The sequence below is a fragment of the Balaenoptera physalus genome (genome assembly GCF_965194825.1).
Source record: "Balaenoptera physalus genome assembly, chromosome: 16".
NCBI lineage: Eukaryota > Metazoa > Chordata > Mammalia > Artiodactyla > Balaenopteridae > Balaenoptera > Balaenoptera physalus.
Window position 1 is genome coordinate 54,806,260 of NC_138898.1, and position 13,463 is coordinate 54,819,722.

Below are 13,463 nucleotides of genomic sequence, written 5' to 3' on the forward strand. Positions count from 1 at the left end.
GGTTAATATCTGTCTGGTGTAGTGACCACAGCAGCAGTGGCAGCAGGCTGTGATGCCAGTAACTCAGAAGTTGAAATGTGAGAAGCAGGAGAGGGGCAGGGCTGGGAAAAGCTGAGCCACCGCGGCAGCAGCAAGGAGAGAGGGTTTCCCTGGCAGGAGCCTGCAGCTCGGCTCCAGCGGCCAGAGGAGGCCCTCCCATCCTCGGCCCACGTCCCCTCCACATCACTGCCCCTCCTGCCTCAGGCCATGGGCTGTGGCACCCACTCAACGTGGTCCATGGTCACGGTCATGACCAGCGTCCGAGCCCTTGGGCCATGGAGCAGCAAGTCGGGGCTGCAGATCTGGGGAAGGGACGGAGGGCGTGCCCAGGCGACCAGCAGAGAATGTATGTGTGGGGCCCTGCCCAGCACTGCCGGAAGCACTGGGTGGGGAGACAGGCAGAGGGCAGAGTGGGGAGGAGGATGGGAGGTCCCTCGGGCCCCGACCTCAGAGGTCTGGCCTTGACTTCCCCCTCCTCGGGCAGAACTGAGTCATGGGAGCCTCCCGCTGCTCCAAAGGCAGGGAGACACACAAAGCTCCCGGCCCCCTCCCTGGGCCCGCTGCCAGCCTGCCTCTGCCGTGAGGACCGACCTCAACTTCCCAAGCGTGTGCGAGGTGCTGGGCACCGCGGGAGCCCCTCATCTCCCTGTCCTTAGTCAGTCCCACACTCTCAATATCAGAGTTTCGGCAGGTGTGTGTGTGTGTGACCCGCCCCCCCAATACAGATGAGCAAACAGAAGCTCAGAGAAGTTCAGAAATTTGCCCAAAGCCACACAGCCAGAGTGAACCTGGGCTTGTCTGACAGCAATTACCCACCATGCCATGCTCCCAGGAAGGCAAAAGGAACAAAGTCCACCGGCAGGTGACCCGGGGCTGTGCGCCAAATCCAAGAAGGCAAGAGATGAAAGGCAGCCCAGGAACCTCAGGAAAGAGGCTGCAGATGAACAAAAGGGGCAGTAATGTTTGGGGCTTGGTACCCCGTGAGGTGGTGAGAACGGCATCCAGAGGAAGCAGGGGAAAGGCCTGGTCCTGCCTGGATCTGTGGATGATGATTCTATGGTGGTAGAGACCTCCTGTAATCCCTTAAGATGCATCCCCTGGAGCCACAGGATCACCACTGAGCAGGTGACCACTCACCTTGACAAATCACAGAGCACTTCTGGGGCTTGAGGTTTGCATGGCCCTTGTTTGAAGAGTTAGCAACATTTACTGTGGGAGGGACTTCCCTGGTGGTCCAGTGGCTGGGGGTCCGCGCTCCGGGTTCGATCCCTGGTCGGGGAACTGGATCCCACATGCCGCAACTAAGAGCCCGCATGCTGCAACTAAGAGCCTTCATGCTGCAACTAAAGTTCCCGCATGCCGCAAGGAAGATTGAAGATCCTGCGTGCCGCAACTAAGAGCGGTGGGCAAGGCTCTGCTAAAAATGTACAGAAGCACCGTAGTAGGCCCCACTGGGGCCTGTTGGCCAGGAGGCAGGAAGGTCCCAGCTCCACAGCTTCCAGCTGTGACCTTGTGTGACCTTGACTCACTTCTCTGAGCCTTGCTTTCCTCACCTGCAGAAGGGGGATCATGCCAGCACCGACACGGAGGGCTGCTGTGAGGATTAAATGGGTCATTTGTCAAAAAGCACTTAGATTGAAAAACTTCACCTTCACAAAAACTTGTACATGCATGTTCATAGCAGCATTATTCACGAAAAGTAGAAACAACCCAAATGTCCTTTGATGGATGGATGGATAAACAAATGCTGATCCATCCACACAGTGGAATATTATCCACCCATAAAAAGGAATGAAACACTGACACAGGCTACAACATGGATGAACCTTGAAAACATGATGCTCAGTGAAAGAAGCCAGACACAAAGGACCACATATTGTGGGACTCTATTTATTGGGGTGGCCAAAAAGTTCGTTTGGTTAATGAATACGCTGTTCAATAAAGTTCTTAGTGGAAATGAAAAATGTCTTTTATTTCTACTTAAAACCAAATGAACTTTTTAGCCAACCCAATATATGAAATGTCCGGAACAGTCAAATCTGTAGGGTCAGAAAGCAGACGGGTGATTGCCAGTGGCCGGGGTGGGGAGGGGAGGAATGGGGAGTGATTACTAATGGCTTCAGGGTTCTTTTTTGTTTTGTTTTGTTTCTAAATCGATTTTTTTTTTTTTTTTTGGCTGCACCGCGCGGCTTTTGGGATCTTAGTTCCCCGACCAGGGATTGAACCCAGGCCCTTGGCAGTGAAAGCGCGGAGTCCCAACCACTGGACCACCAGGGAATTTCCAAAATCGATTTTATTTTTTAAAGCAGTTTTAAGTTCAGTAGTTTTTTTTTGTTTGTTTTTTGGCCGCACCTTTTAGTTCCTTGACCAGGGATCGATCCCGCGCCGCCTGCAGTGGAAGCACGGTGTCTTAACCACTGGACCGCCAGGGAATTGCCTAAGTTCAGTAGTTTTAAGTTTTTAAGCAATACTGAGCAAAGGTTCAGAGATTTTCCATACACTCCCTGCACCCACTATCAAATCCCCCATGTAAATGGTACATTTCTTACAACTGATGAATCTGCTGGGGTTCCTTTTGGGGGATGATGAAAATGTTCTGGAATTAGATGGTGGAGATGGATGCACAACTCTGTGAATATACTAAAACCCACTGAATTGTATTACTTTAAAGGGGTGAATTTTACGGGATGTGAATTCTACCTCAATTTTTAAAAAGCACTCAGTAAGAGCTCAGAAAACGTAGCTCTCGTTACTACGTCCTTCAACTTCAGAGAGTCTGTCATTTAATGGAAGAGACCAGATGAACACATCAAAAAATGTTTGACACCCAGAAGAGGGCCGGGCAGCCTGGTCCCAGCAGCCTGGGACAACTGTTGTAGAGTCACGATCAGGGCGTGCAGGACATGGACGAGTGACCGATGCAGGAGCCCCCAGTCGCCATGCTGGCTATGTGGAGATAAGCTCCGCACAGAGGTACCGACCCCACCACGTCCAGAGGAGAATAACCATGAGTGCGGGAGTCTTGTCAGGAATCTAAGGAGGTGGCATTTGGGCTACGAGTCACAGGACGTGGGTGGTTTGGCGGGGATGAGCAGGCACCCACAGATGTGTGGCATCCCAGAGGGATGCTGGCAGGCAGGGCTGGCAGGAGTGGAGGGCGCTGAGCCCTGGGGAAGGCGGGGGACACTCCTTGGAGCGCTCCCTGTGCCCCGAGCAGATTCTGGGAGGGGCTTTACTGCAGTTCACAAATGGTTGCAGAAAGCTTACAGGAGGCTGGCCCTCCTCCCTCCCAGAAGCTCTAGGTTTCTGGGAGGTGTCCAGGAGGTTCGGACCACTCTGGGCACCGAGTTTCCTCTTCTGAGCCACCCCGCAGGTTCCAGCGTTCCAAGAGAGAGAATATAGGAGACGGGCGAGCCTGGGGCAGGCCCTTCACCACCTAACCACCCCCTTCACACACACCCCCATGTCAAACGACCAGGCTTATGCTGTGGCACGGGAGGGAAAGAGGCAGCCACTCCCAGGAGTAGAGCCTGGGCCCCTCCTCCAGCCCCAGGTGGAGCTGAGGGCACATGGAGGCGACTCCCAGAGGCAGGCCTGAGCCTGCAGGCCCACAGGTGAGGCCCACCCGCTGCTCCCTCCACCCCTTTCCTGTCCCTCCTGCCTCCATCCTCTGTCCCATGTAGTCCCTAACTGTCTCCTGGGAGAAGCTCCTTGGAGGAGAGAAAGGGGCCTGCACACACGCAAGCGTGCACACACGCACACAGACACACACACACGCATCATCCTTTCAGCCCACAGGGCAGATCAGACAGCACCTAGATACAGGGAAGAGAAAGGGACCTAGGCTAGTTAGCATAGAGCCTTCTCCAGGCCAGGCAGGTGCCAAGGGATTTGCAAACATTGTCTCAGTCAATCCCAAAAAGAATCCTATGAGATGTCATAGATGAAGAAAATGAGCTTCTGAGAGCTTAAGGAATTTAGCCAGTGGGACACCCCAGTAGGTAAGAGCCATAAAGCCAAACACAGTGCCTGGCACAAGCCCCAGGAGGCAGTTCTGTGGGAGCAGCTCAGCAGAGTGCTGTTTCTGCCCACCCCTGGCACTGGCTCCTTTGGGGGACCCCTCCCACTCCCACTTTCTCCGTGTGGCTCTTGGGACATCGGCCCTGCACTGCAGCGAGCTCCTGACCCAGGCCTGTCCCATCAGTGTCCGGGATGAGCTGGGCCCCAACTGGGCCAACAAGAGGCAAGCCTAGGGTCTCGCTGGAGCCCCAGGGAGAGGCAAGCTAGGAGTTCGCAGGCCTTGGGGAGCAAAGTCCCCAGAGTAAACCCACACAGAGGACACTGGGCCAGGAGATGCAAGCCAGTGTCCCAGGGCCATTGCTGAGCACAGGACCAGCTAGGCCCTCGGCCTTTGCAGTTATATGAGCTCTCTGAAGGAAGGTCTGACTGCAGAGCTCACGCTGTTTCCCTGCCCCACGCTGTCCCCTTCGGGGCTCTGGTAGCTTAGGAGCTGGGACAAGGCTGGGGATGGGGCCTCACCTCTCTCCCAGAATCCTGGGGTGGAGAGGCCGGGAGTGTGGGACCCTCTCAGCCTCCTCCTCCCTGGCTCCTCGCTCAGTTTGACCTTCAAAGTTGACATCTGCTTCCAAGACTCGGTCTCTCCTCCTGGAATTTAGCCTCCAGATGTCAGATCCGAGGCGGCAGCGGTGGCTGCCTGGCTCCCCCCAGAGTGAATCAGCCACATTCCAAAGGTGCAAACACAGACGCCGCGCCCTCGGCAGCCTGGGGCTGCAGACTTCCTCCCCAGGCCCGCCCGGCCCCAGCTCCCGCTCCGCTCCGCTCCCCTCCCCAATCGCCTCTTCCCAGCCAGACCAGGCTTAGGGCTTCCTTTCCAGAGACATTCTGGAAAAAGAATGCCGCTGGGGCCAGGAGACACCCTGATCCGCCCTCCTGGCTCTGTCCCCTGCAGCGAGCACGGACCCCAGCCTGGGTGCCCCCAGCTGTTATCAGTATATGTGGCTCATTCACACAGCAGGAATTTACTGAGCACCTACTATGCGGCAAGCAAGATAGACACAAGTCCCTGACCTCATGGAACTCAGCCCAGCAGGAGAGTCAGACAGAATCAGGTCCACAGACAGAAAATAAATCCAAGTGCGGGCACAGCTCTAAAGGAAAGAAAGAAGGGACTGAGACAGATGACAAGGGACAAAGGGAGGGCTGTGGGGGCCTCTCTCAGGAGTCACAGGGAAGTTGAGGCCTAAAGGATGAACGGAAACCTCATCTACAGGGTCACTTCTCAGCGATCTTGTCACGAGAACCACAGCAAAGCAACCCCAAAGAATGTCCCCCGATCGCTCAGCAAGTTTTTGAGTCCTTGTGCTCGCGCCTTCTGTCAGCATTAATGCAGGGGTGTCTGGCTAATATTTTTTTAAATAAAAGCTTTATTGAGATGTAATTCACATAGCATACAATTTACCATTTTAATGTATACAATTCAATGGTTTCCAGTATTTTAATGTAGTGCAACCCTTACCAAAATCAATTTTAGAATATTTTTACCACCCTCAAAGAAACCCTGCACTGCTTACCAGTTACATCCACACCCCTCTGCCCCCAGCCCCTAGCAACCACACATCTACTTTCTGTCTATGGATTGGCCTATTCTGAACATTTCCTAGAAATGGAACTATACAATATGTGGCCTTTTGTGTCTGGCTTCTTTTACTGAGCATCACGTTTGCGAAGTTCATCCACATGGTAGCCTGTGTCAGTACTTCATTCCTTTTCATGCCTGAGTAATATTCCATTGTGTGGACAGACCACAGTTTGTTTATCCATTCATCCGTTGATGGACCTTTGGGTTGTTTCCACCTTTTGGCTGTTGTGAATAATGCTGCTGTGAACATCCGCGTACGAGTTTTCGCATGGACATATGTTTTCATTTCTCTGGGGTGCACACCTGGGAGTGGAATTGCCAGGTCAAATGGTGACTATGCTGAAGAACTGCCAGGGCCTGCACCACCTGACATGCCCACCGGCAGTGGGAGAGGGTTCTAATTCCTCCCTCTCCCCCTCAACACTTGTTATTGCCCCTCCTTTTTTGTCACTGCCATCTGCTGGGTTGAAGTGGTATCTCATGGGGTACCCAACTGCACCCCCATTCCTTTCATGCCTGCACTGCCCCCACCCTCTGGAGATTCCAAGGCTTCCAAGCCCTACAGCAGGTCCTGCTATGATCCACCTCCTCCTTCACAAGGGTCAAACCCAGATCCAGTCCAATGCCTGCAGGCCTTTAGGTACAAGGAGCAGTGGGGAGGCGAGATGCAGGGTGGGGTGTCCTGGTCTGTGACCCCAGGGCACAGTGAGGAAGAGGGGCCTTGGGCAATTTCCTAAAGGAGTTCCTATGCATCTCAGCCTATCTGCGCCTTCACAGACAGGGCAGGGCTTCTTCTGTTCCTTCACTGCCCTAGATCGTAGGCACACATTCATTCACTCATTCAGCATAAATAATTGCCAAGGGCTTCCCTGGTGGCACAGTTGTTAAGAATCTGCCTGCCAATGCAAGGGACACGGGTTCGAGCCCTGGTCCAGGAAGATCCCACATGCCGAGGAGGAACTAAGCCCGTGCGCCACAAATACTGAGCCTGTGCTCTAGAGCCCGCGAGCCACAACTACTGAAGCCCACATGCCTAGAGTCCGTGCTCCGCAACAAGAGAAGCCACCGTAATGAGAAGCCCGCGCACTGCAACGAAGAGTAGCCCCCGCTCGCCGCAACTAGAGAAAAGCCCACGCACAGCAACGAAGACCCAACGCAGCCAAAAAAAAAAAAACTTAAAAAAAAAATTTTGCCGAATGAGTGAATGAATGAACAGAAGACGAAGAAAGAGAACCCAAAGAGGGGATCATCGGTTAGAAGCTCAGGCTCTTGGGTGAACTGGTTTGCACTTGAATCCCACCTCTGCTACTTTGTAGCTGTGTGCCCTTGGGCCAATCACTTGGCTTCTCTGAGCCTCCCCCGCCTCATCTACAAAATGAGCCAGACAGTGACTTCCTACCTGACAGCATGGTTTTGAGGATTAAACGTAGTGATAAAGATCAAGCAGTATTCCATGCCAAGGACTTCTAGAGACGAGGTCATGTAACATCAATCCTCACAAGAACCTTGTGAGATAGGACTATTATTACCAGCTTTGACATTATAGACAGGAAACAGGAACTTTGGGGGCTCAAGGAATCTGTCCAGTTAGAATGCTGGGAATGGCAAAACCAGGATCTGGGGAATCCCCTGGCGGACCAGTGGTTGGGGCTCCACGCTTCAACTGCTGGGGCCTGGGTTCCGTCCCTGGCCGGGGAACTAAGATCCCAAAAGCCGGGCAGCGTGGCCAAAAAACAAAAAAACAGGATCTGAACCAAGACCCCTGACTCCAGGCGAGGACACTGACCCAACGCCACGTGGCCCCTGACACAGATGGAGGGAAGCTGGGCAGCCTCCGAGCAGGTGACCGATGGGCTGGTCTGGAGGCGGACCTGCCTGTTCAACGGATGCCCCTGGGCTCAGAGTCTGGTTCTCAGAAAGTGGGCAGGCCGCTGGGGAGTTCAGAGGCCCGTAACAGCGGGTGGACGGATGGAGGGACGCCAGAGATGCTGCCAAAGCAGAAGTTGACCGTGCCTGGGGGGGCGGGGGAAGAAAAGGTGCAAAGAGACCCCGTGGCTGCAAGCCTGGGGCACTAGGACAGACACCAATGAGGGGAGTCAGGAAGACAAGGCGGTACTAAGAGTTTTATCAGCGAAAGCAGAAAGAAGTCAGAAGTGTCCAGAAGGGAAGCCGGGCTACTGAGAGGGGCACTCTTTCCTCTACCAGCGTGTGTGGCATAGAAGGAGCCTGGCAGAACCCACAGCGGCTGGACCACTCTAGGGTGACAGGTGTGGCCAGACTCCCCTCAAGTCAAAGAGCCTACGTCGAAGAGCTCCAGGGGGCTAGCTGAGGGGAGACATCAAGCTAGCCCCTAAAAATGTAGGCCTGGTGCACCCCGAAGGCTGGGTGTAAGTTTGGGGCACTCTCCTGAATAGAGATGGGGTTCCCCTCACTTTTGCCTCTGCAACTGAGGAAAGGCATCAAGCCGAGAAGGCCCAAGGATGGAACCCCAGGGCATACCTGGGTTTAGGGGGCCACAGGCAGGGGAGGCAGTGCAGACCCCAGAGGGCTTCAGGCGCGCGGGAGCACAGGCTGCTGCGGAGAGGCGGCTGGGAGGAGGTCTCCACAGGAAGTGCTGCCGAGGACACAGCTCGGGACAGCTCAGCACTAAGCAGGTTATCGGGTGGCCTGCTCTCTGGGGAAACTTGGCTGGGGAGGGATGGAGGTAGGGCTATTGCTTGAGAGTCCAGCATTTATTTTCAACAGGGGAGAAGCTCAGCTGATGACAGCACCCCAACGGAGAGTGGAATGCATTTAAATTCAGTCGTGGAAAACATTTACACACACCAGGCTCCGGATTTGCTAGAAGGGGTTTCTCACAGCTGCCTGGCTGGGAAGTCCAGGACAGTGGTTTTCCAGGTTTAGTCAGAGGCCCACATGCACCTGGAGCTTGTTAAAAATGCAGATCCCCGGGCCTCACCCTGGACTTACCGGTTCAGTAAGTCTCTCAGTTTGAGAATCCATTGGGGCTGTAAGGCTCAGAATATCACCAGCTCAGCAGACGACAATGCACGGAGACTCACCTGAGGGGACAAGCCCTCACCTCTTTCCGGCATTCTATCCACATTTATCCACATGAGTCTCAGGACTCACATGTGCCGCCTCAGACCTCTAGACCTCCACCCGGACACTCCCACACTCTTGGCCCACCTGGTCAGTGACCAGAACTCCAGCTGCCCCCTTAGCTAAAGGCCAGGGTGTACGGGAGGTCCTAGGCACCCAGGTAGAGTGAGAGTCATTCACCTGACCCCCAAACTTCATGAGGAGGAAGCCCTCTGCCGGCACCCCCCAAGGTGCCTCTGGCCCCACCTGTACCAGTCCCACTGTGAAAAAGGACTGACCTATTTGACCCAGACACAAAGGCCTAGTGACAAGGTCTGGGGACAGTGTGGCTGAGAAGAAAAGCAGAAAGTGTCTCCATCCCCTTTGGTCATCATCCCCTCTGCCACCCCTACAACCCCACAGAGTATGTGTGTGTGTGTGGGTCTCCAAGCCAAACACGAAATGTATCCCCTCTACAGGGGTGAATCAGCTCCCAGAGGGGCAGGGCTTGGGCTCTGCAGTCAAATGGTTTGCACTAGGATCCCATCTCTGCTCTTTTACAGCTGTGCATGCTCAGGCAAACCACTTAACCTTTCTGAGCATCTACCAAACAGGCCTGACGGTAAGTCCTGCTGTGGTCCTGTACCACCAGGACCTCTGACTGACTGGTGACCGGAGACTCCAACACAGGGGGCTGGGTCGCACCCATAACCCTCCCAGGGCCACATTTCACACCACAGCCCAAAGGCCAAGGCTGGAGGCTGTGCCAGGCTGGAGAAGGGGCAAATAGCAGAAGACTCGCCATCCTTGCCCCATTAGAAACCTGCAGCCCTTCTCGGGATCAGAGGCACAAGCAGATCTTCACAGGAGCACGAAAACATTTCCCCCCTTCCCAAAGCAGAGAACCGGTCAGCATGGCCAGCAGAGCCCAGATCGGTAGCCCTGAGGCTCTTTCCCTCTGGTCTGCACAGCTGGCAGAGAATGTGCTGCAGGTGCAGACATGGGCGGGTTTCGTGTGTTTTGTGTTTGTGTGTGTGCGTGTGAATCTCTCCAGACTCACAGGGATGTATGGGGGATTCTGCTTGTTCTGCACTTGCTGGCCGGCACACAGCCTGCCTGGCTGACTCCACCTTTGTTACTGCACTGGAGCACTCAGCCGCACCGGGCTCCCCCCAGCCACCCCCAGAAGCAACCTCTTCCAGGCTCTGGGCCTTCTGCCCTCTCTCCCCAAAGCCACTTGTACCCGCACGAGAGCCGAAAGGGGGACAAGTGCTTCCCAGACAACAAAAGCCTCTCCCAAGAGAACAGACATCCTCGAAGGCTCCTGCTACACCCTTGTTCTGTGCACTGATTTCAGGCTCAGTTTCAGGGCCCCATTTGCTGGGTATGAATTACAGCCAGCTGGCTTTTGGGCAGATGGTCAGCAAAAGGACCCTGCCCACCCATCTTTCACTTCAGGAGGTCAGTCACACCCTCTCCCTCTAGCACTCTGGGAGGAAACTGAGGCGCGGCACAGAGGACCTGATTTGGTCAAGGTCACCCTCCCCTGGGTCTCCTGGGTGTTTCAGGCAATGACGCCAGTCTCCTTGGGCTCCAATGCTGTGTGACCTTGGGCAAGTTATTTAGCCTGCCTGAGCCTGATTTCCTCTCACACAATGGTAGCGCCCACGTCTGGGCTGTCCTGAGGCTTAAAGGAAATAATATGCGTAGAGCACCTAACACTTTGCCGGGCACCTGCTCAACACTGAGCCATTACTGTCATGATTCCGTCCTTTCTTTCTGCCCCTCTCTCCACTCCAGCCACACTGGCCTCAATGCCCGGCTGCTCCCAACACCCCCAGGCACCAGTTGTTCCCTCTTTTCCTCCGGGACTTCGCTCAAAAGTCACCTTCTCAAGGACCCTCCTAGCCGCCTGGTGGATGTCCGACCCCCGCTTTTGTCCTCACCCTGACACTCATCCGACATAGTGGACATTCTACTGATTCACCCGCCGGCCTCTCCTCTCGCCCTGGAGCACAAGCCCTGTGAGGGCAGGGCTTTTGCAGCCCTCTCCACCCCGGGTGCCCGCGCTGCAGTGAACGAAGGGTTGCTATCGCGTCTACCCGGCTGCGGGCGCGCCTGGGAGCCTAGTTCAGGGGCCAGATTTCGCCCTGGGGGCCGCCAGGCCGGGCCGGAGCAAGAGGAGCAGCGCGCGCTGGGGCCGCGGGCCGGGGTGGGTGGCGGGAACCGGGACTCCGGGGGGCGGCGCCGGGGACAAAGGGCGGCCCTACCTGCGAGAGGAGTGCGGGTACCTCCCCCAGGGCGGCTCCGGCGCGTGCCCGCGAGGTCACGTCCGGGGCGCGCCGGCCGGAAGGAGGCCCCTGGCGGGGTGGCGGGGCGGGGCGTCTGCGGCCTGGCCACGCCCCCGGTCGCGGACCCGAGGCGGGGGCGGAGCCAGCCGGGTCGGGGCCGCCTCGCACTTCCGCTCTCCCCCGCCGGCTCATTCATATTCATGAGGCCGTGAGGGGCGGGGACCGGGTCCCCCGCGGCGCCCTAACCCCCACCCCACCCCAAGCTGCGGATCCCGCCTCGGCTGAGGCTCCGGCCCCAGTGGGGCGCCCCCGGCTTCCGCCTTGGGGAGGGAGTTTCCACTTGGTCACGACTCAAAAATGTGTCGCTCCCGCTCCTCCGCCCCCTCGTCCCTGCCTGGGATGGGGGGGGTCTCCTCCCTCGGAAGACAGCGGGGCGGGGTCAGGGGAGGGGCGGCTCCTCCTTCCTGGGGCAGGTCCGTAGGGATGGGGCTAACTCTTCCCTCCAAGTTAGCGCCTGTAATAATCTTCATTTTTAAAACATAATAATAGTTCTAATTTATTGAGCGCTTACTCTGTGCCAGGCACTGTGCATGTTATATGAACTACCTATTTTAACCCTCCCAACAGTCCAACTCAGCCAAGTACAGTGTTGTCAGAACCAGAAGGTCAGAAAGTTGAGTGACTTACCCACCACCACACAGCCGGCCTTGGGCTTTTTCCGGTAAAGGTAGGTACCAATAGGTTGGAGGGGCAGGTGCTTATCGCCCCCCCCGCCACCCCTTGCAGGAAATGGGCTTACTTAAGGCACTCCTGGCTGGCTGGGCGTGGCTGAGGGGTGGGTCTGAACGCCTCATTCAAGGGAAAAGCTACAGACTGGGGGAACCAAAGCATGAGGGCAGGACAGGCTGCACAATTTGCCGGACCCAGTGCAAAATGAAAATGCACTGGTTCAGTTTTGAACAGTGTGTTCAAAAATGATTAAGAATCTCAAGATAGTGACGGCAGGGCTTCCCTGGTGGCGCAGTGGTTGAGAATCTGCCTGCCAATGCAGGGGACACGGGTTCGAGCCCTGGTCTGGGAAGATCCCACATGCCGTGGAGCAACTGGGCCCGTGAGCCACAATTACTGAGCCTGCGCGTCTGGAGCCTGTGCTCCGCAACAAGAGAGGCCGCGATAGTGAGAGGCCCGCGCACCGCGATGAAGAGTGGCCCCCACTTGCCGCAACTAGAGAAAGCCCTTGCACAGAAACGAAAACCCAACACAGCCAAAAATAAAATAAATAAATAAAATTAAAAAAAAAAAATAGTGACGGCAGAACATTCAGCGAAGCATGGGCCCTGCTAAATGTCAGGCTCGTGCAACTGCACAGGTGAACGTCCATGAAGCTGGCCCTGATGAAGGAGCCAGGGGCTCTTCTAGGGGCTGAGAAGACAGCATAGACACCCCCACCTCCAATATCTCCCCCTCCCTCACCCCCGCAACCCAGGAGACTCACTCCAGGCTGGCATCCAGAGTTCAGCCTCCAGAACTCCAAAAGCTGAGCACTTCAGGCCCTCTAGGGGTCAGGTGAGTCCCCACGGGGAGAGTGTGTCTCAAACCCAAATGACCCTGCTGGCCCCTGGGCATTCTCAGCCAGGGGCCCTGCTGGCAGGTGGGCTGGGTCATACATGCTGGGCCCAGCAGGGCGCTCAGTTCTGACTCAAAGCCCTTCTTTCTCACTGGAGCAGGGAGTGAGGAACAGTCAGGGCTGATTCCCAGAATAAACACTCCACCCATAGTCAGCCCCAGCCCTCAGCCACGGCAAGCCAGCACCAACAGGGAGAGATCTCCCCAAGCTGCCTGCTCAAGGTTAATAAGTCACCCTGATCTCACTCCTGCCATCGCTCCATCCTTGTGCCTGGGCCCCCACTCACAGTGGGTTGCAGGCTTCATTAATAACAATAATAGCTACCATTTGCTGCACTCTTTTTCTCCCCTCCCGGCATGGGTGGGAGCCCTTTGTGTGCCCTCTCAGTAGAGCCTCACATAGCTCCATAACAGGCATGAGGATCACCATTTCACAGATAGGGAAACTAAGAGAGATGCGATGACTTGGCTAAGGTCAAGGGCTAGAGTTTGGGATTTGCTGCCATTCATCTGTCCCGGTTCCTATCATCTCTCCTACATCTGTAACATAGGTCTTCAGGCTCACTTCTCTGTGTTGTCTTGTATTATTCACTTCCTGCCCCTAGAATAGATTAAACGCTCTGGAAAGACAGGAACCGTACTTATACAGCTGAGTTTCTGCTGGACCTTGCATCGTGTGTTAATTGAAAAGCTACTTACTAAGCATCATGTTGTGCAGGAAACCCTCCTTGCAGTGGGCAGGTATGTGTGTGTGAATGAGTAAGCCA

At 55.6% G+C, this 13,463-nt stretch overlaps 1 protein-coding gene across 2 annotated transcripts in view; it reads right to left on the reverse strand.

Moving 5' to 3' along the window:
- Positions 1–11,128, reverse strand: part of TFAP4 (transcription factor AP-4) — a 33,593-nt gene extending 22,465 nt beyond the window's left edge. The window contains exon 1 of one of the 2 annotated variants that reach the window (XM_082428767.1): positions 11,050–11,128. The gene's annotated coding sequence lies outside the window, so the exon portion shown is untranslated. Of the gene's footprint in view, positions 1–4,578; positions 4,780–11,049 lie in introns of those variants that run through there. The other variant, XM_082428766.1, reaches the window with a different exon arrangement.
- Between the last annotated feature and the right edge of the window lie 2,335 nt (positions 11,129–13,463).